This window comes from Augochlora pura, chromosome 4, assembly GCF_028453695.1.
Source record: "Augochlora pura isolate Apur16 chromosome 4, APUR_v2.2.1, whole genome shotgun sequence".
In the NCBI taxonomy this organism is placed as follows: domain Eukaryota; kingdom Metazoa; phylum Arthropoda; class Insecta; order Hymenoptera; family Halictidae; genus Augochlora; species Augochlora pura.
The window spans coordinates 19915320-19937155 of NC_135775.1; the positions used below are offsets into that span (position 1 = coordinate 19915320).

Genomic DNA, 21836 nt, shown 5'->3' on the forward strand with positions numbered 1-21836 from the left:
ATCAGTATTGAACAAAGCTTATTTAAAATGGGCTCAGATAAATTAACAATAGATTAATCAAAATAATTGATTTTTATATTTTCTTTTACAGTCGTTGAAGTTATAGAAATGTTTCTGTTAATAATTTCTTCATATACTCTTTATCGAAGCTTATTTTATAATAAAAATCGTACGAAGTATTTTATTTATTATTTTCGCTTTAACGTTAATTTCTCAGCTGCATATTACGTGTATAGAGTTATAAGAAAATGGCAATTTTACATCTTACAATAAAAATATTTCTCCTACGATTTACGTCAAAATGCATATGAATAATCCTAGAACAATAAAAAAAACTACACCCATATCTATACAACGTATAAAACGCATGATAGATGAAACACATAACAAAATTTATCTTCAAATTATATCGTCTCAGTTAAATAGTTAGAAATCAAACGTTTTTATCAGAAACTGTACTACAGCAAGACGTTTTGTCGGGAAGCGAGTCCGCGCAGGTAGAACAGAGGGACTAATTAGCCTCCTCTGCGCAGCTAGATGCTAACGGAGCAGCATTTCAATGAGTCCAAGAATTCTAAAGAATCCGCTCGTTCCTGCGCGATAAATCGTGGCGAAGCTGATGACAGCACGTGGAAGAACAGGCCGCGATGTTTTCGTATTACAAAACAGCGAGATTTCACGCGTGCCACCGATACTAAGCGACCAGAACAATAGATATTCGCCGGGCTGCCCCAGCATCTTACGATTCCCGGTGCGCACAATAGGCGCCCGCGAGACTTAATCGTTCGTTGACCATCGAGAGGCGCGTTCTCATCGAACGCCAATGAGAAATCCCCGTGTCGGTATGCGCATTATAAAACGTGGAATGTGGAATAGAAAAGCATCAGCCGGTTGCACCACGATCGTCTATTTCGTAACGTGGACGGAGTGAAAATTTCCTGGTCGGTCCTGTTTCATTAACCCCTTGCCGTACTTTGACGAGTCCGACTCGTGATGGATGTTACTAGTAATAAATAATTAAATATGGATGTTATTGTGTTCTTTAAAATTGGAATAAAATTGTAATCCCCTGATATTAATATTTAAGCATAGAAGTAAATTCAGGCACGGAATAAAATAATAACAAGAAAGGAAAATGATAAAAAACTCGTCTGGTTGGTAATGCAAAGACTCCATTAGTGTAATTGTACAGTATGTTGGACTAACTATAGTTCTATGTTTCGTTGGATATTAACCCTTTGACATACCATTTCCTTTACAGTTATTGCGATCTTTCAATTATAATAATTTCATTGATATTTCTTACAATAATTTTCTTCACAACAGAACAGAAAATTTATATCTATTGCGTGCATAAATTTACTTAAATACTTAAATAAAAGTGATTCAAATTTTGTTCTAATTTTAATGAACGGAATAACAATATACTTTATATACTTAATATACTTGATAAGTTATTATTAAGTATAGACTAATGTTCTGCCCCTTCTAAGAAATTGTGCCAATCGAAAAATTCCTAATCGCATTGACTGCGAAGAAAATGGTACGTGAAGGGGTTAAACGCCGCCCGATTTCAGTCGACCCAAGCTAGATACATATAACCGTGCACCACGTGTTCACGATTATATTTACAGCTCCTAATTATTGTTCTGGCTGATCGAGTCGAACGTACAACGCGCGGCGCGGAACAATTAACGTTTCATCAGCGGGGAAATTGATTATCCTTCCGCGGGAATTTTTCTATCGCGAAATTGGACTTATTTTCTGAGTCACGAGGAAGCCGGGGACTGCATCCGTTATAATTAATTCGAGAAAAATGTAACCGTGGAATGGTATAATCATGAGTTTTTCAGGATACCAATGACCATTACGACCGATGGAAATTGATCACGGGAATGTTAATTCGTTACGGATAACCATTATAATTGATGCGTTGGTAAGGTAATAAGTTCTAGCTTATATTAATATCTCTAATCGCAAGACATTTTTATTAAATGATATAGAAGTTTATATTGTTTTTTTTGGCAATCATTTCTGGATCTAATTATTTTAAAATAAATTTTATATCTATATTAATTATTCATTATATAGATTTGATTCAGTCGATTAAAAAGATTAAATCTGTAATAAAAATTGAACAGAAATTTAATTGACATGATTATTTATATTGTTTTATTACGAATTTAGATTTCAATTCTAATAAATTTTGACTGCGATTCAATCAATTTTAAATCGAATTAAAATATATAATTTGTTATACGTTTAAAATGAATTTGTAAATGATCCTAGACATACTCGATAACATTTTTATCAAAAGGTGTTAATTGGAAATTTAGGAAAATCCAGGATTTTAAAATAGTGCGAGCAATCTGCGGGAAACATTGCGACAAGAATCGGCATTGTAGTAAAAGTCGCGGCACGTTTTCTAAACGCGCATCGCCAGTAATTGCTGCGATAAATCACTTTCGTACCACGGCGACAACCACAATTACAGTCAATTAACTTCCCAGGCTAATTCGATCACCGTGAAACGTTGTTTCTAATATCCTGCACATTGTGGAACAGATTGCCCGCGCGACGAGCCGTGTACGTGGAAATTGAAGGGGGTTGTGCTTCGACGATAAAGTTGCATATACAGAAATCGCGACGGGGAGAGGGTTACCCATAAGTTCTCATTGGCGACAGTGGCTAATGGCAGCGCTCGCGGCGCCCGAGCCCGCGCCGCGTTATTAAAAGAAAGAGAAACCGAGAGAGGAGGCGCAGGAAGCGAATTAATCTAGTTGGAAGCAAATTAATTACTCGGATAAGGGAGTTATTCTCTTTTTTCTGGATCCGAACCACTTAGAGATGCGAATCTAATCTCGACGTGGAACGCGTGCATTGTTGTTTTATACTGCATCGTGCCCGAATTCATTGCGATCCGACTTTCAAAAAAAAAAACAGTTTCGAGCACTTCGAATGTTGGAGCCTTCATTAGTTTATCTTTCGTTAATTGTTCCACCGTTCCGGAGAAAGCACGGATCGTATCTTTTCCATTGCGGTGCTGCATTCGTTAAATATATATATCTCTATTCAACTTTCAGAAAGTATAGTCTCAATTGTTTCACCACATTCATGGAATATTATAATTTAAAGCAAATTTAAATGTTAGAATATTTTAATTACTGTTATTTTAAATGTTATAATGTTTTAATTACTGTGTTATTTTAAATGTTAGAATATTTTAACTACTGTTATTTTAGAAAGGTATATCTCAGCTTCGCAAGCAGTTGTAATTGTTACTATTTTTCTAAAATGTGTTACAGCTCATTTTGTTTTATTTTCTAGAATGGCTCAATTGTTTCACCTCATTTATGGAATATTTCAATTTAAAGCAATTTTAAATGTTAGAATAGTTTAATTACTGTTAGAAGTCTCAATTGTTTCACCTGATTTGTGGAATATTTCAATTTAAAGCAATATTAAATGTTAGAATATTTTAATTAAAAGCAATATTAAATGTTAGAATATTTTAATTACTGTTATTTTAGAAAGACATATCACAGTTTCACAAGCAATTGGAATTGTTACTACTTTACTAAAATAACAGGTTATTTTGTTTTACTTTCTAGAATAAAGCAGTGAAATCGCAAATGGTGGACTATCCTTTTTTTTCTGAATTTTATAAGCAATAAATTGCAACTCGCTTTTACTAGTTTCACTTTTACGAAGCAATTCGAGACATTGGAGTACTTGAAAAAATCAAACTTCCCCTAATTTTCGTAACGAAGCAGAGAAAGCATCGATCGCGAACGATTTTTCCATTAGGCTTACGAGCCGCTAAATTAGCGTTTCGTATTTCGCGGCGTGCTTCTAACTTGAAAATCGTACTCGAACAGCACTGGTTAGCTTTCTTCGGCCTATTGCCTCTCCCTTTAAGTGCAGCGACGAGAGAGAATGCTTCCAAGAACACAACGCTTGCGCGCGTAGTGTGCCGCGAAATAGAAATCCGTACCGGAAGGCGCGGGAAAAAGTCGGAAGTGATAGTGGTACGCAGCGAAAAATCGCGGTTTCTTCGGGGCCCGATCGAGTCCGCCCCGAGCAAAAATTGGTGTTTCTGCACGAGAAAGCAATTCACGCAGCCGAACAGGACAACACAACACGCGCGTCCAGCGATTCGTAATTACCGGCGTGCCGAGCATTTCTCCGGCAACTTTTACCCGCCACCGTTTTCCACCGATTTTATTTTTCGAATTGGAAAAGCGATCGTCATTCGACGGCGTATCGTACGCGTACGCGTTCGATACGCGGCCTAAAGAATCGGCGCTTTCTAAAGACCCAATTAGAAGAGTGACTCTCGTAAAGATCGAGCCGACGGAATCCCGTTTCCCCGTTGAGGCGCTCTTCTTTTCGAGCCGCACGAATTCGACGAGCCACTCCGTAATTTACCATTCCCCCGATCGACGCCGCGCGCGAAAAAAAAAAAGAACAAAAGCGGAGGAGTCTCGGCCGCAGCGGAGAGGACGCGTGTGATTCATGCGTGTACCGTGTAACAACGACCGCACCTGTCGTTAACGGAAACGAACGATTACACTCGGACCCTGAAAAGGACCCCATAATACTCCGGCGTCATCGTGAAGCCCGATCGCGGAAGCGTTCCTTCGATTCCCCATTGTTTCCGACGGGGGTTGCGGTCGGCGGCTTGCGCACGCTCGAGCTTTTCACGAAACCGCAATTTATTCCATTAGAAACCCGGCCGAAGTTTATTGCACTTTTACTTCGCGGATTCCTCTTGATGTAACTGAGAACAATGCTTAGTGGACAGAATTTATGCCATCGGTATTCACATTGTGTTCGATTGATTGAAGATTAGTGGAGTTTTATATTTCAGAATTGCTTCGTGTAAATTAATTAAGCATATATATCTGTGAACGTTTTGATGCTATTTAAAATAAAACTAAAATACTTCGAATTTATGTAATCGATATCTATAGTATATTTAATTAAAAACTTGAGTGAAGATTATTGAAGTTTTATATTTTAGAATACAGTGCTAATTTATGTAGTCATTTAAGCAGCTCAGTTTCGTACTCCATCTAAATTTTGTAAACTGTCTTATAACTATTTGATGAATAAAAAAATTGCTTTTATCGACTGGTAATTTTCTTATGGTGTACTTAGAATAATAACAATTATATAATACTAACATATCATAGTATCATAAATACATAGCCCCAGTCTAGTAATAAATATTTAACAAAATTCACACCAAAACTATTCTACTAAAATATATAATAAAATATATAATTATATAAAACTATATAACTAAAAATATTCAGCTAGTATAATTATAAAAACAACTCTCCTAAATATACATTATAGAAGAATGAGACAAATTCAATTTTAAGTATCCCAATAATTTTCTGAATCGTAAAATAAATACACTATTTTAACTTAGGGTGTGGGATCGTCGAATTTTGCCACCACCGTGACAGCACCGTAATTAAAAGAGGCCTGCCGTTTATGGAAAGTCGAAGATGTTATCGGTGACTAACAGGGACCAAAATTTTTACTGGAACGCGAACCGTTGTCGTCCCTTTCCGCCGGAAGTAACGAAGATCCACACACGAACTGCCAAGAGAGAAGCGGTGTTCCCACGTTCCTACGTGGCCGACCCTACGACCTCGATCTTTCTCTTACTTGTTGCCGATGAAATCATTGATGATTTAGCAATCGCTACGGGACAGAGAGAGCCCCGGTAGCTATTATGCCGTCCACCGGATAATATACAGCGAATCCGAAACTACGATGCGCGCGCGGCTACTCTTCGCGGCTTGCGTTCAGATTACGCTTGAACGTTCGAACAGTGGTTCAATTAAAAGCATGCTTAATTAACACTCATTATCGTAGACGGCAATTAAGATTCTTCAACAGTATTTACACTGCTTTAAAAATGCATCCGCCATTCTATGGAAATCTCGCGCGCACGCCGAATACTTTAATTCAGCGTTTTCGATTGGTCGCACGATAATTAATAGACCCTTCCTTATAGCTTTACATTAACACTTCATCTCGGTTCTCTACATCTGAATTTTTTTCCTTCGTCATTAATTAACGAGAGGAATAAATTAATCCGCGTTGCTGGCAATGTTTCTAACAGCATTTTTGTTCTTTTCCGTTGAATTTGTTCCTTTAAGAAGATCGAGTTCTATTTCTAATAGTGAATAAAATACCAATATATCGAAATCTAAATTTTTAAATTTAAGAAAATATTGGAGAGGCAAGATAAAATTTTATTTATTCTGATTTTTCGAGGGGTAGTGTATAAAATATTAAGAAATGTAAAAATCAGTCTTTTGTCATGGTCAATTATAATTAATATCATTTTTACAGTGTATCCAAATCGAATTGAAATAAAATAGTATATCAACTAAACAATTTAATTGCGCTTTATCACCAGGTGTCCCGAAATTGCGCAATCCTGAGCAGAGAAATCTTCGTCAAAGTAATTTCCCCAAGGGAGTCGGTCGCACGGATAAGCTGGACGCAATTTTACATCGGTTCTCGGCGGTGCAATTTCAACACTTTCTCGACCGCAGTTTTTTTTGCGCGGCAGAAATTTTCCTAACCAGTCCCGTTTGTCCGCGATCCTTTTTTCACGCGGCACGGCAACCGGCCGCGGCGAAAAGAACGCGAACCCGGGCGAAATCTTTTCCTGCGACACGATTGTGCACTGTAAAAGGCGCGTGTCGTGACTAGAAATACCAGCTACGGCTCTTAGAAAACTCTCCCCTGTTTCGCGATCGCCAGGCCACATTTTCCATTTCTGACGTTCTCTCTCTCTCTGTCGCAACTCCCGGTTTCCTCGCCGTTACGCGTCCAACGTTCCGACGACACGGCGAACGCGCGCGCGGGACGCCAAATACACGCGTTTCCTAGACAAGGAAATCTTGCGCGAAACTTATCCGACGGCTTATTGAAAGCGAAGTCGTTTAGCGAGGGTTTATCGTTGCGCGTCGAACGCATGGAATTTTTGTACAACGTTGCAGAAGAACGGAGGAGGCAGAACAATTGCGGTAGAACGTGCATTTTAAGCTTTATGCAGCTTATTTTGTAATTTTTCTTACGATTTATTATTTTTCATCGTGATATACCAGGTGATATTGATTTTATTGAATGTATATTTCTTTTATTCATTAAATGAGAAATGATCGGATAATAGAACGTGTGAAAATAGTGATTAAAAGTTACAATAATTGTAGAATGTGTACCACAAATTATAAACTATTTCTTTTGTAATTCATTTGACAATTTATTGTTTCCATAGAGCTTCTATTGTACATTAAATGAAAAATATCTATATAATAAATCCTATGAAAAAGTAATTAAAAATCGTAATTGTAATGGAGCATGCATCATAAATTATAAATCATTTCCTTTGTTATTTATCTAAAGATCTATTACTTTTATAGAGAGTACATTACACGTTAAAAAAACGCTTAGAAATTGCAATTACAATATAACATGCACTACAACATTTAAAATTTTCTCTTTTGAAACTAATCGAACGATCTATTATTTTTAATCATGATATTGAAAGCGACGTCGATTCTATCGAATTTATGAAGTTTCCACCACTCGTGAAACGAAAAATATTTATATAATATAACGTACGGGAAAAAATGATTAAGAATAGCAATTGCAAGGTAACATGCGCCGTAAAGTTGTAAACTTTTCTTCTGAAACTAATCTAACGATCTATTGTTCTTAACCACGATATTGGAAGCAACGTCGGATTCTATTAAATTTATAGTTTCCTTTGCTCATTAAATAAAATATATCTGTACAATAAATGGTATGAAAAAAGCGAATATAGATTGTAATTACAGCAAGATGTACTCAATGAATTACAATAAATCGTTTTTCTGGAAACACATCCGACAATTTACTGCGTTTAGATACGAGATCGAAAGCGACGTCGACTGCATTGAATTTATACAATGCCTTTCACGCTTCGTACGTCAGAAATGGTTGGATAATTTGACGATAGAACATTTAAAAGGAAATAATGGTAAATTGTAATTGCAGTTCTGCTTTTCCACACCTAGGAATTCCTAACTTCCTGATTCTTTGCGTTCTACAGCTGACAACTTTTTGTCCCTGAGCATTTCTCGACTGTTGATTTATTCGATTTCCAGTTCGCTATCGATCTCGTGCATTCGAAGAATGTCGTTCTTTTATGCTCTTAAGTATCATGCATTTTATCATAGCTCGCACATTTCTTTAACCTTTGGACAGAACATTAGAATTTTTTAATTATTCGACATACTTTGTAGGTGTGTTATCATTGCATAATCTTTATCATTTTTTAACCATTGGATACATTTTATAAGTTTTTAATTATTGCAAAAGTTCCATCATTTTTTACTGATTAGACACATTTTGTAATTTTATCATAACACAAGTTTTATAATTTTTTAACGGTTCGACAGATTCTGTCATTTTTTAATCTTTAAACAGATTCTTTAATCTTTTAATCGTTGAATAAATTCTGTAATCTTTTAATTATTGTAATGGTTCTATAATTTTGCAATTATTGTAAAGATTTGATAATTTTGTAATTATTGTACAGGTTCTATAATTTTGTATTTATTTTAAAGGTTCTACAGATTTTTAATTACAGTAAAGGTTCAATAATAATTTAATTATAAAGATTCTCTAATTTTCTATCATTAGTCAAGCTCCGCTGTATTTTAACATTGGACAAATTCTCCAATTTTTAATCATTAACGAGATTCCATATTTCCGAGTTGCTCGCGAAAATGAATTTTTACATGAAAAAACGCGATACTGATCGCAACGTTGGTACAGCAACGTAATTAACCGTCTCGCTTTTACGATTTCCAATTTGCATTATGATTTTGGGTAACGAAGCTTCGGTAATTCCGCGGCACTCCACCTCATGAGAAAATAGCTAACCGCGCCGGCTAGAGTATCGGCTCGTAAACATACCGCGCCGTGTATTAATGGTTCATTTAACGCTATATAGAGCGTCCTGATCCCTAATAATAACGTATCGCATAAAAAGAACGCTTCCTGAGTTGCGCAACACACGACCGGTCCACTGGGCGACTGACGTAACGGAGTTAATTGACGAATGCAAAAAACTGCATTTATTTCGTGAAATCGACGGCTCATTTAATACTAATGAAAGACAACGATTTCCTCTCGAGTTACAAAATCCTGAACTCCTAATTACATTCAGCGCGCACTGTAAAAATAATTGCTGATAACCGAAATCACGAGCATCTCGTAACTTCTTCGAAAATCATCCTAATTGGAGCAACATGATTCTCTGTTAACGATCCGTTGAAAAAACCAATTCCATGTTAATTAAAAGCTCGCCTTTAAGGTAAAATTATTCATAACAGGAAAACACGAATTTCAATGCGACAAAGCAAGTCATTTGTTAGATCGTGTTTACCATTACTCAACGTCTTCACCAAAAAAAGGATCTTTAATAAGAGAAGGTAATTGGCAACTGTCTGCTTGATACGCTGTTATAGGAACGCTATAGTGGTCCAAAATGTGAAAGCTGCGCTAAAAATATCGATCGTACTGTTAGTGTTAGCCGTGTCTTCGCAATTCGTAGCTCGAAGGTAATTAGCTAAGTGCAGCGGCATAAAATTCCATTCGCCGCTCGGTATATAGAAATATTAACGCTTTATCCGCGGATCTAGCATCCATCAAAATTCCATTCGCTGAAAGCAATTCATCCAATGAAATCGGAACAGGAAAGTCAAGATTTATCGCGGCAATTGCTTTTCTAACCACTCGTAACTTCGAGATTTTCGCAACCTATTTTCACCCAATGTATCACGGCTAAATCTGATCGAGGAACGACGTTAACACGTGTCACAATTAATTTCCAATAAAGAACGTGGGTCGTTTGCACAAATTTATTAGGGGAGAAGCAAATTATGCACGAGATAGAATTTGTAGAAGATAGAGTGCCGTGGAGAAATCTTTTCTGTTCACTGTATTTAATGGTTAAATAATTAGAAAATTTCTAAGGGTATACTAAGGAATTAATAAGGGTAATTTTTCACGTGGTCTTGATACAATATTAAAATCTTGAATTAAATAATAATAAATTCTGCAAAATGGCTGGTCTATTCAAAAAGTATAACTACTGCATGCTATATATTTCTTTGCACAATTTTATATATTGTAAGAATTTGTTCATTTATTAATTTTAGAAAATACTACCAGCATCGAAAACCATGTTTCATCAAGAAATCAATCAACGCTATTTGTAATAAAAATCACTAAAAGCTGCATGATAAAAAATTTATTTTACAATACTAAAAATCCTGTTTTAACACACTGCAGACAATTTTTTGGTTCTGAATCATTCAGTCATCCTTTAAAAATGCCTAAACATAACCTATCTCAGATGTACCCTCTGAAGTAACATAAAAATGACTAAAGTAATTCTTCTAAAAATAGAAATGAAATTAGAATTTCATTTAAGGTACCAGATGTCTACCTGCTGATACCTGTAAAAACAGACTGCAGGCGAACGAGACCTGCCCCGAAAATTCGGGCAAGGAAGGGCTGGCTCTGAGTCATCAGGACCGGGAAGGACACCGGGCAGAGAATTTAGGCCAGGCGTCGTGTGTCAGAAGGAGATAACGATCGTTGCCAGAGCTATTAGCAATTCAAACGGCTTCCGGCCTCCATGCCGGGGCACCGCGTACAGGAGAAAGACGAAGGTGTTGCCTCCGGTAAACACGAGTTGCTTGAACTCGGAATCGCTCGAAAGAAGCCTAAGTAGCCGCGCGCCTGAACGCCGCGCTGCGTGGCTTCTCGGCTCCTTCGTCCAAGGGAATATCCGAGAGGCCTCTGCCTCTGCCTCTGCCTTTGCCTGCCTGCCTGCCTGCCACGCATGCAACCGTGTGCATCCGATCCGTAAACACGAAAAAACGGAAATTAGATTTCCATGCTATGTCCGCGGAAGTTTCCTGGCCGCCTTCCTTCCGGGCAATTTCAACTTGTTCCGATGTCTTTCACTTTTATCCTTGCCGATTGTACGCTGACGTATTAGTAATTGCATTTTTTTTATTATTTTGTTGCTTATTATTACTTCTTCTTCGATTACTTCTGCTTCTATTTCTTCTTATGTTTCTTCTTGTTATTTTATTTTTTTTATTTGTGAGTGTAAGCTTTTCTATTTTTTTTATCTTGGATGGAAATTCTTTTATTTACTTTGAATCTAGATAGAAATTTTTGTCTTTATTTTTCGATAAAAATTCCTTCATTCTCTTTATTTCTAAATACAAATTTTGTTCTTTATTTCTGAATGAAGGCTGTTATTTTCTTTATTTCTCAATAAAAATTCCTTTAGTCTCTTTACTTCTAAATATAAACCCTTTTCTTTATTCCTGCATGAAAATTATTATTTTCTTTATTTCTCAATAAAAATTCCTCTATTCTCTTTAATTCTATATAGAAATTCTTTTCTCTATTCCTGAATGAAGATTGTTATCTTTCTTATTTCTCGATACAAATTCTTTTCTCTATTTCTAAATAAAAATTCTTTTATTTTCTATATTTCCGAATACAACGATTCAATGTATCATATTCGATGAATACAAAGTCTGAAAACCAAAGGCGCAGCAATCGTTCACCGCACACCAATCATCGCGAAGGCGACAGCACGGCACCGTGTTAACAACGTAAACATTGCTTCTTGTAAATGGAAAATACCGTGGTTAAATAATGCCACACAACTGGGTAACACGCCGTGGCACGTAACCTTTCGTCGTGGACGTAATAGTTTGTTGCGTAATCGTAGTCCAAAGTCAAATAGTTGCATTCGACCACGGTCTCCCGAACGAAACACACATTCACGTGCACGAACGAGCGTGTGCAAGTAATAATGCAGTCGACGGACGCGTTCGTGCAACAAACAAGAAAGAGAGACGAAACTTTCTTCCTGATGGGGACGCAACCGGTTCGATCGCGCCTTTCCTCGTCGGGTAATTATACCGGCGCGCGGTGCGACAGACGATTTTTTACGGAGAGGAGAAACCCGCGGTGAGATCGGAGTTTTCCCGATGCACCGATGCACCTGTACACAACCAGAAATGTTTACGAACGCAGGGGGGGAATCGAGCGGGGGCCCGCGCGCGCTGAGACCCGCGAAAGAGAAGACACCGCGCGAATCGACGTTTCTCTCCCCCGTCGCCGGCTGGAATTCCTTTTTCCTTTGTCTCTACGGTCGTAATGGAATGCAAAGATGCGACCGGTATATAATACTGCCGCGAATTGCATCGTAAATCGCGGAACGGTATTCGGAATCGTAAACGATGCTCTATTCAACGGCGGGGGAACCCTCGCCTGGCTCGCTGTTTGCGGCTAAACACGCGCTTTCGGATCTTTGCTGCGTTCGCATCCGTGCTTCCTCTGATTCACTTCTGCCGTGGAAGTGCTTCATTTACATCGTTTACTTTGCGAAATTGTTTTATTGAGAACTCGGTTTAAATGCTGACGAAAGAGTGTGAAAGAGCGTTTAGGGTGCTTGTTGTTCGAGATGTGAGATTTTGGTGACTGAATAAAATTAAGATAGTGAAGAAGATAGCTGAAGAATGGATTAGAAGTATTGATTTGTTGTTGCGACTTATATGTATGATGATATATTATATGTATGTGTATATCGATATTTATTTTCATATTTCTATTTCAAATATTAATATTCTAAATATTTTTATTTAAATACTAATATCCTAAATATTTCTATTTTAAATACTAATATTCTAAATATTTCTGTTTCAACTACTAATATCCTGAATATTTCTATTTCAACTACTGATATCCTGAATATTTCAATTTTAAATACTAATGTCCTAAATATTCCTATCTTAAATACTAATATTCTAAATATATTCCCATTTTAAATATTTATGTTTTAAGTATTCAATTAATAAAAGTAAAATCTGCACACTTATATATCACAAATAAAGTGTACACTTTATTCCTGCCACCTTTATCTAATGATCAAAAATGAAATATGAAACAAGAATAATGAAATATCTTCTTTTCTCACAGCAACGTACTCTTTGTATTCATATTTCTCGATAAAATTCAAGCGAAGATCCTTTAGAAATTCGTACGAATGTAAAATGGAATATAAAACAGGAATAACGAAACGAGAATGGTAATTTTTCTATAAAACCCAAGTCGACACACATCGAGAATTTCTAAGACTTGAAATTAAGAAATAATTAAATATTTCATACAGTACTCCTAAATATGCTACAGCCTGGCTCGAATAAATGTTACGAAGGAGTACGCACTCGCATCCCGTTAATTACCAGAAAATCATCATCAACGATTGCCACGGTGATAATCGCGAACAACGCAAGCGGTTAATGCCCGGCTTCGGACGATCGGCTGTGATTTTTCGTCGGCGTCGAATAAACGAACCGATGATTTATTACGGAAGAATAGCGAGCGGCGGTAGGTTACGCGGTTTCGTTCGTACATCGCATCCAGGTGAGCGTCTAATTCAGTGATTTATGAACGGAGGCTGCATCCGATTTAATTGGTCAGAGGGTACCGGCCGGCGGATCGATTCGGCATCCATTACGCGCGACATCATTTTTTTCCGGCCCCGGAGAGAATTGATTGCAGCCGGTGGATGGATACGTCCGTGATAAATTACGAAATCGGTGGCGATGTTAAACAGGTGCTCGGTGAAAACGCCGGCGAGACATCGTGTTCGAATTATTCGCGTCGGGAAGTTGGCCGGAAACTTTCTTTCGGTGATGAATGGCGCCCGGCGGATTAAGAATTTGCAATTCAGAGACGGAGATTCGCGTTTAACGCTCGTCCATTAAGCAAGATTTATTCCCAGCTATCCGGGAAAAGGATGTCCGAGATGACGGGATCCAACCGCGCGTTCGTTTTCCCGCGGATATTTCGGAAAAACGCGAATGAGACGTCCAGGAAGAGAGCGGCGCCTGCCTCATGGAAATTAATGGGTACAAGAAAATTGATTAAATTCGCGATTTTCCCACTGGTTGCCGTGTGAAACGAGAATGGTAGCGTAATTGACTATTATTATGCCGGAGATCCGCGGGATTTGCATCCAGAGGCATCACTCGAAACCTTCGAAGACGCCGACTTCTTCCGGTCGGGCTCGCCATTGTGCGGCGACGTCAAGCTCCGTGTGCACGGTGTCGTCACTTCGCTCGTGACAAAAGAGGCGAACAACAATTTGTTACCGGTTTTGCACCTTTCGAATGCCGTTTACCCTAACCGACAGCCCTGTCTGGTTAGAAAACGCATACGTTCCGCTGCGGTTCCCCGCTTTTTTTTTTGCTATAGGATCGCGGTCTCCGTTAACCGAACACTGATTCCGGAATAATACCGGATGTCACGAATGGAAAGCGAAAACTGCGAACTGTTGCTCGTCGAATACGGCTGGCGTGTTTAAAATATCCATAGTGATCTGAGAATCGTCGAACAGGAATGAAAATATGTTTCGAACTATAATCAGGTGTAAAAATTAATTATTTTCCGGTTAGAACCAATATGACGTAAACGGTGAATTGTTATTAAATATTTTCAGTCACTACTAAGAAATGATAAATATTCGAATGAGTATTAAAGAAGCCTTCAAACAATGAATAATACAAATAAAACGTTCGACTAAATATAGATAATTATCTTCGATATATTTGCAATAATTCAAGTAATGGACTAGTCAGAAAATGGCGACGAAAAAGTCACCAAACGAAAACATGTGACACCAATGCTTGTCACGGCTGATCAGAAACGGAACCAGAGCTGTGACATTGCTCGTCAGCTAAAATCGTTTTATAGAAGAAGTTGGAGGAACCGCAAGGCGATCGGCGAGCGCCAATTAGCGACGATCGGTGGTTGGAAATCCTAGCGGCACGGCGCAACGTAACGAGGCAACCTCGGGCAACGCCTAGTGTAAATTGCGTTTCCAGTGAGTGGTCATATATGCTGGCCAATGCCTCCTTCTTCCTCTTTTTCTTCATACCCGTGGCAGCAGCGTATCGGCGACCTATCATCAGCGTTAGACAGTTTTCGATCGGGCCCGATAAAGAATGCCCCTCCAGATAAACTTTATCGGCGGCATCCTAAATGCTGGCCCGTGGCAACGTTCAGAAGGTAATCGTGACTTCTTAATTCCACCCGATATCTGGTAAACTTCCTCTCCAACTAGACGTCTCAATTATATCGCGCAATTAAACCAACCGTAAATACCGGTGCGCTCGACCTGGCCTCTGCAACGCATTATTCTCTTTTTAGCTATTTTTGCGCGGCACGATCAGATTAGAGATTGTTCTGTTTATTTGGGAGCTTAGAGCGTAACTTGTTATATTTGCTTCTTTCTATGGAGACGGTTGTTAATACGTTAAGGACCGAAAATTGATCGAAGGAATTACCGCAAAATCGAAGTAAATTTGTTAGCAAAATGGAAGCTAAGACGATGAAATTTCTTGTGGTGGATTTAAATATATTCTAACAAAAATAAACTTTAAAATTAGTTAGAAATTAAAGTCAACTTTTACGCTTATTTCTTACGTTTAATTCGAATAGTAGGAATAAATACTAAAAATATAGGAAGATACTATAAAGAATGCATTATATTCTATCATCTTTGTCCTTATTCGAATAAAATTTTATTCAGAGAATAATTAGATAAATTATTAGTCCATAGAATATTCGACGTGAAATTTTGTTCGCGTCAATTTTTACTTAAATCAATGTTTTATTCGATTTAGAATTTTTACTTAAATCAATGTTTTATTCGATCTGGAATTTTTACTTAAATCAATGCTTAATTCGATTGAATATTTATGCGACAGAGTCGAATACAATTTTATTCGTCAGTGTATATCTTTTATCTCTCATCCGAACAAAATTTTACTCAGCTTTGGTCGAAATGAACCCTTCGTGAAATCGTGTTTACGGCTTTCTCGAACTGGCTCACGGAATTTCGCTGAAATCGAAAGTCTCTATTTTTAGAGATGCGTATCGCGTGGAAGCGACGACTCTCGCGTTTTGTTTCCTCTCGGTTTGTGGGAGCTTTCCTACGCCATTGATCGCAAGGAGTAAAATGATCGGGGTCCGATCGATTGACCGATCCCATTGCTCCCCTGTGCGAAGCATGGACTGTCGCACGAATATCGCGGCATCCGTGAAGATTCAATGTCGACGGAATTCTTTTCGGATCGGCGGAGACTGCGACGCGGAATCGGATTTCTGCGAACGTCGAAAATACACGCCCAATAGGAATGTTGACGAGTCGAAATATTTTTCATGAAATTGGAATTTATTTATTGATTTTAGGGATATAGATGAGATTTAATTTTATCTGGTCAAATATTCCTAATTATATTTTGCATTTGAGATGAAGGAATGATAGAGAATTCATGCTAGTAGATCGTGTATTAAATATTGAATATGAGTATTACTCCATATTATATAATAAAAATATTATAGAAATTACAAAAACTGTCTGAATAAGTTATATAAGACAGACATAGAATAAGAATGTATTTTTTCTTTTAATAGTGTTCATAAAATGAAAGTAATGTAAGAATTTCCTTTAATTTTTCTGATATATTTACGACTCTGGTATATTTAGACATTTTTCCAATAAATGTCTCAAATCTGCAGTCTATATAAAATCTATAACTCTCCTATGAATTAAAAATTCGTCCATATTCCATTTGAAATATTATACAATTTTTTAATTCTAAACAAACGTGACTTAAACTAATATAATTTCAAACACGATACTCTGAACAAGCTATAATTAATCAGATTAAAATGTAAAACGAAAAGTATTCACCCCAGCAATTATAAAACGAGTAAATGAATAATTTCCACCGCCCCAATAATTCTACATTCTTCAACAAATTATACAACTGTCGAGGCAGTAAAACAGCGAGCTAAAATTGGAGAACCACGACCGAAGAGAAATATGGGAACAATAATAATAATAATGTCTCGCGCGGACAAATAAAGCGAGCAACAGCGGCGCAAGGTAACAGTAGATAATTACGTTCTATCTCGGGTATAAATTACGAGAGGTCGCCCATTAGTCCGGATAAAGCGCCTATTTGGTAACGATTAGAGACAGAGAGCTGATTCCAGGCGGTCTATCATCCGCGATCGGGGGAGGGGGGGCTTACATATTTGCCCAGCGAGGAATGGATCGGGGTCGGAGGCAATTTCGAAATAACGGTGTAGCGAGCCTTGAAAACGCGGCACATCATCCGTTCGTCGATAAATCCTCGAGCTGCTTTTCTGATAATTAATCAGGATTCCATTCACGCCGCGGCTGACAACGTTACAAGCTATTGTTGCGTACAGTTCCGCCCGACCATTCCCGTCGCTTCTTTATCGCGCGAGACGTTCCACGACGCTGTCGATAGTTTCTCGTTTTTAGAACGGCGCAGGATGTTTCGGAATCTCGAATGTTTAATCTCGAATGTTTACTCTCGAGTGTTGTGTTAACGGTGAAGCCGGTGTCTCGCGTGTCAATTTGACGGATTGCGAAGCCATCGATGGATCAATCAAATCATGAGCGACGGAGACGCGAATTCTTCCTCATTTGCATGCCTATCGATTCGAATGTGGAACAAATAGATTTCTATTCCCCAGATTCGTAATCTCAATAATGGAAAAATATGACGCAGAATGTAATACTATGCTTCTACGTTTCCGTTCTAGATCAATTCAATCTGTTCTAGATAAATTATATTAACGTGTTCCTAAGCGGCGAACGCGTAAGTGAATAGTTTATTGTTTGTAATTATTATTTATAATTAATAAATTAGATTGTTATATCGTACGGGTGAGTCAAAGGTATCGCGAAGAATTTATACTACTATTAACCTAATTAAACACAGGTAATTACAAGCTTCGAATTGGGTCGCGAAATCCAGGGCACGCGTCAATATTCACACTCCAGTTATTACCAATTTATGGAACTGCATATTCTCTAAATCTGTATCATTACCCCGACATTTTTACACAACTAATCTGCGGCGCGCCCCGGCATTTTTCCACCGCGAAATCTTAATCGACGAAAATACCATGCTCCGTCTCGAATAAAACATCCGCTTTCCAAACACTGCGCGCGTCGAAGGTTTTATCGGCGCGGTGCCAATAAGAGCAGTGGACACCGGGGCGATCGTCGCTTCCATCAGTTCTGAAAGCAGCGCAAAACCGGGAGCGTTTCTCGCGACGCCACCGGCTTCGAGAAGAGTGACAAGAAAACGAGGAAATGGAAAACCTCCGCGAGCTTCCTGCTCCATTCGAAAACGATTCATCAAAGTCTGCCTCGTCGGGGCGGACTATTTATTTTGCCCCAGTCGCGCCGACTGGAGTCGATTAAACGCCCTCGTATTAGCATAAATTATCTCTCGTCCGTAATCGCATCTTGTATACCTTGTTGCAACGATTATCCCCGGTATCAACAGGAAAGCTCATCGTAGAAGCGAGATCGTAGATGGTGTTTTTGCAGCGCAGAAAATGAATACGCGGAGAGCCCGGCATCGCCGCTACTTTCTATAAATGCCATCTCTAATGATTTGTGCTGTTTGTATGTTATTAAGAGCGCTAATGAGAGTTCCTGCGGTTTATTGATATACTTATCCCGTATCTCGATTCTCAAATTTTGTAATTGATTTAATAATAGGCGTGGTCGTTTCTTTTCTCGCGATTCAGGATGTGAGAATAAGATGATTCATTTTCTCTTCCTTTTCCGGTTGGTTGTAACCTCGTTCGGCGATATCTTGCAATGTACTATGCTGATTTAGTAATTATCGAGTAAAATGTTTAGCAAAACAGAAACTGAAAAAAGAAAATTTAAGTGAAATATTGATTACGTGAATTGCGAATATTTACTTCGATTTAAATTTTTAGTGACGGTATTATAAAACCCTCCTGTCTTTTTAGTTTGTTATTTCAACTAGTCTTGTATTAAATAAATGAAGTAGAAATAGAACGAAGTTTTATTTTTCAATTTGTGGAGTTTGAAGCTGAAACTTCGCGATTTCTCGAAACTTTCGGAACACGAAATTCTCAAATCTTGACACACTTTTTTAGAAAATCAAATTATTCATCGAATATAATTAAATGAAAATTAAATGTTGAATTTTAATTTTCTATCGATACAAACGACAGCAATCGATTGGTGAAATCACTGATTAAAATGTGTGTCAAGTCTAAACATATATTCAATTGCATTGCTACTAATTAAATCAAAATATTAGGTAGGAAACTATGAAATGGGCGCCGCAGTTGAGCAAAGGCTACTCAAAAACGCCCGTTTCATAGTTTCCAACCTAATAAATTCATATTGTCATAATATCCTCGCAGGTTGTTTCACAAAAATTCGAGTTTCAAAGTTTCTAGTTTCCAATCTATAAAATAAATGCATGAAATGCTCAGCTTAATTTCGAGCAAATAGTCTAACGTCTAGATGAGTTAATAATGCGTTAAATGATCGAGTCAGGTAAAAGTGTGCTCCGGAACTTGTCAAGTGTGAGATACCGCGTCAGGACCATGGATAAGCGTTCTAACGGAGCCACCGGCGTTTAACCAGCTCGAGGTCACGTTTCGGTTTTTCTGGTCGGCCGGGCGACACGCGTAGACACCTCCCTCGGGACGTCGTTACCCGGGTTCGTCCTTTCTCGAGGAAATCGTGGGCTTGCTTTCCGCTACCCACGCATTATCGCGGTGGAATGCGTTGTCCGACGGACGCGCGCGCCTCGACAGCCTCGATCGGCGCGGACCCTTCGAGAGAGCTCTCCCCCCTCTCTCCCTCCCTCTCTCTCTCTCACCTCCCGGTTATCCTTCTTCGGGGGGCTTATTACAGCCGCGTACCGATTTCCACACGTGCGATCGCGTTACTTCACCCAGCTGCGATTAATTGCGCAAGATCTAACGCAGCTGCCGACCTTCGGCGATCCTGCGCCGAGATCGCCGTGCCGGGATGGCAGCGCGAGACAACCAGTTTCCTCGCGAGAAATTGAAACGGCCCTCCGCGATAGCACGGGCGACGTTCCTCCATTTGCTTCTGATGGGATAATCGACCTCTGATTACTGCTTCGGCCGAGAGCCGACTTTTAACATTCCTCTTTCACCAGCTTTCGCTCCCGGCGGAATTTTCGTTTCTTCGGCACGGATTCTTTTTCTGCGCGTTTATCGCCATTTTGTCGCGACGCGGGGACCGAGCAGTATTATATAAAAAACGAGCCACTGAGATGTTCGAAACACGTATTTTTTATATTTTTGTTGTAGTTTTGAATCAGACAATTTTAGAGACATTTTTTAATTTCTTTGTTATCCTTTCGTTAGACTATTTGCTTCAATTGTAAGTTATTTAGTTTTTTAAAAAGGTGTACGAAAACATTTTTTACGCACTGTATATTCTTTTCATTTCTGGTTAAAAATTGTATAGTATCGACAGATTTAACATTTTTAATATAATCTTTCTTTTGTATTTCGGTAGAATCAAAGACACTAAGTAACGTCAAGTGCGGAGAATGGGCAAAAGTATCCTTTTAATCTCCAACAAATCTACACGGGACAACATATTAAATGTGTTCATTTTATCTATACTTGAACATCAGATAATTTTCTTTTCTATTTTACAAGTGAAAGACTTTCAAGTAAAACACATACATCAATAAAAATTGATATTACATCCTCTACAATAAATATCGAGTAATTTAGACAATATCGATGTTCCGAACGCATCGTAAAAATAATATTTTCTTACAAGAAAATGTTTCATGTTCGACTAGATATTAATGCCAACAACACGATAATTATGAAAATTATGTATCATTAATTCAGAAAAAGTCTGCGAATTCACGACGACAATTTCAGACAGAATTGCTTAGCATTTCAACCAACTGTTGAAAGCCTAACCCAGCAAATATGATTGATTTGAATTAAGGTGTAGCAAGGCTACTGTACCAGTCTAACGTGTACTAAAACAACTATACTTAATGACACGTGATATCCCGCGCGTCATGTAAGTTCTAATACCCGTTCGAACATCGGTTAAAGCGCAATTATTGTACACTGTTTGCCATCGCAGTGCACCGCGAGCGCAAACTTAGCGGCGGCTGTTATTAAATTAACCGCACTCTATGCCCGTTCCGAATCGCATAATTCGACGTGGGTACCGGTTGTTGCAAGAGCGACCGATCGACATTAAAGGAAACATCGTCGAAGAAAAGCGACAGGCGCGAGCCGGTATAATGCACGGGGCTCACCGCAAAAATTCGAGACATCCTCCGGACTTCTTGCGCGTTTTTTGCCGCGCGCGTCCCATTTTCCGGTGAAAAGTATCGTAACCCTGATACATCTTGATCGAACGAAAAAGTGCGAGGAAGCGGATTCTCCAGTCCCGGAATAACCGCGATCTACCGTCCGGATCGATCCGTCTCAATCTAGTTAATTATCAAAGTGCTAATTTGATTACTTCACTGCTACGCCGCGGCGGCATTTGAAAGTTTAATTCGACGTATCTTGTACTTCTTTCGTCGAGTGCTACGAACATTGTAACCTCTGATTATCAACGCGAACAAGCTTTACAATTTCGACGAAAGGTTTCTCAAAGAAACTGCAATTATTAAATCTGCAATTATTAAAGAATCCACAGGAAATTAAAGTCCAACGCGTCGAACACAGAAATTTCATTCAGAGTCATCGTGCTTTCGTTAATTAAACTGAAACCACGCAGTTGTAATTTATCCTAACATAAAAATTGATTTTTAAAAACAAGTTCTCCA

At 38.4% G+C, this 21836-nt stretch overlaps 1 protein-coding gene across 2 annotated transcripts in view; it reads right to left on the minus strand.

The window, feature by feature from the left end:
• Nucleotides 1-21836, minus strand: part of Myo10a (unconventional myosin 10A) — a 108301-nt gene that overhangs the window by 36537 nt on the left and 49928 nt on the right. The window lies entirely within an intron of this gene.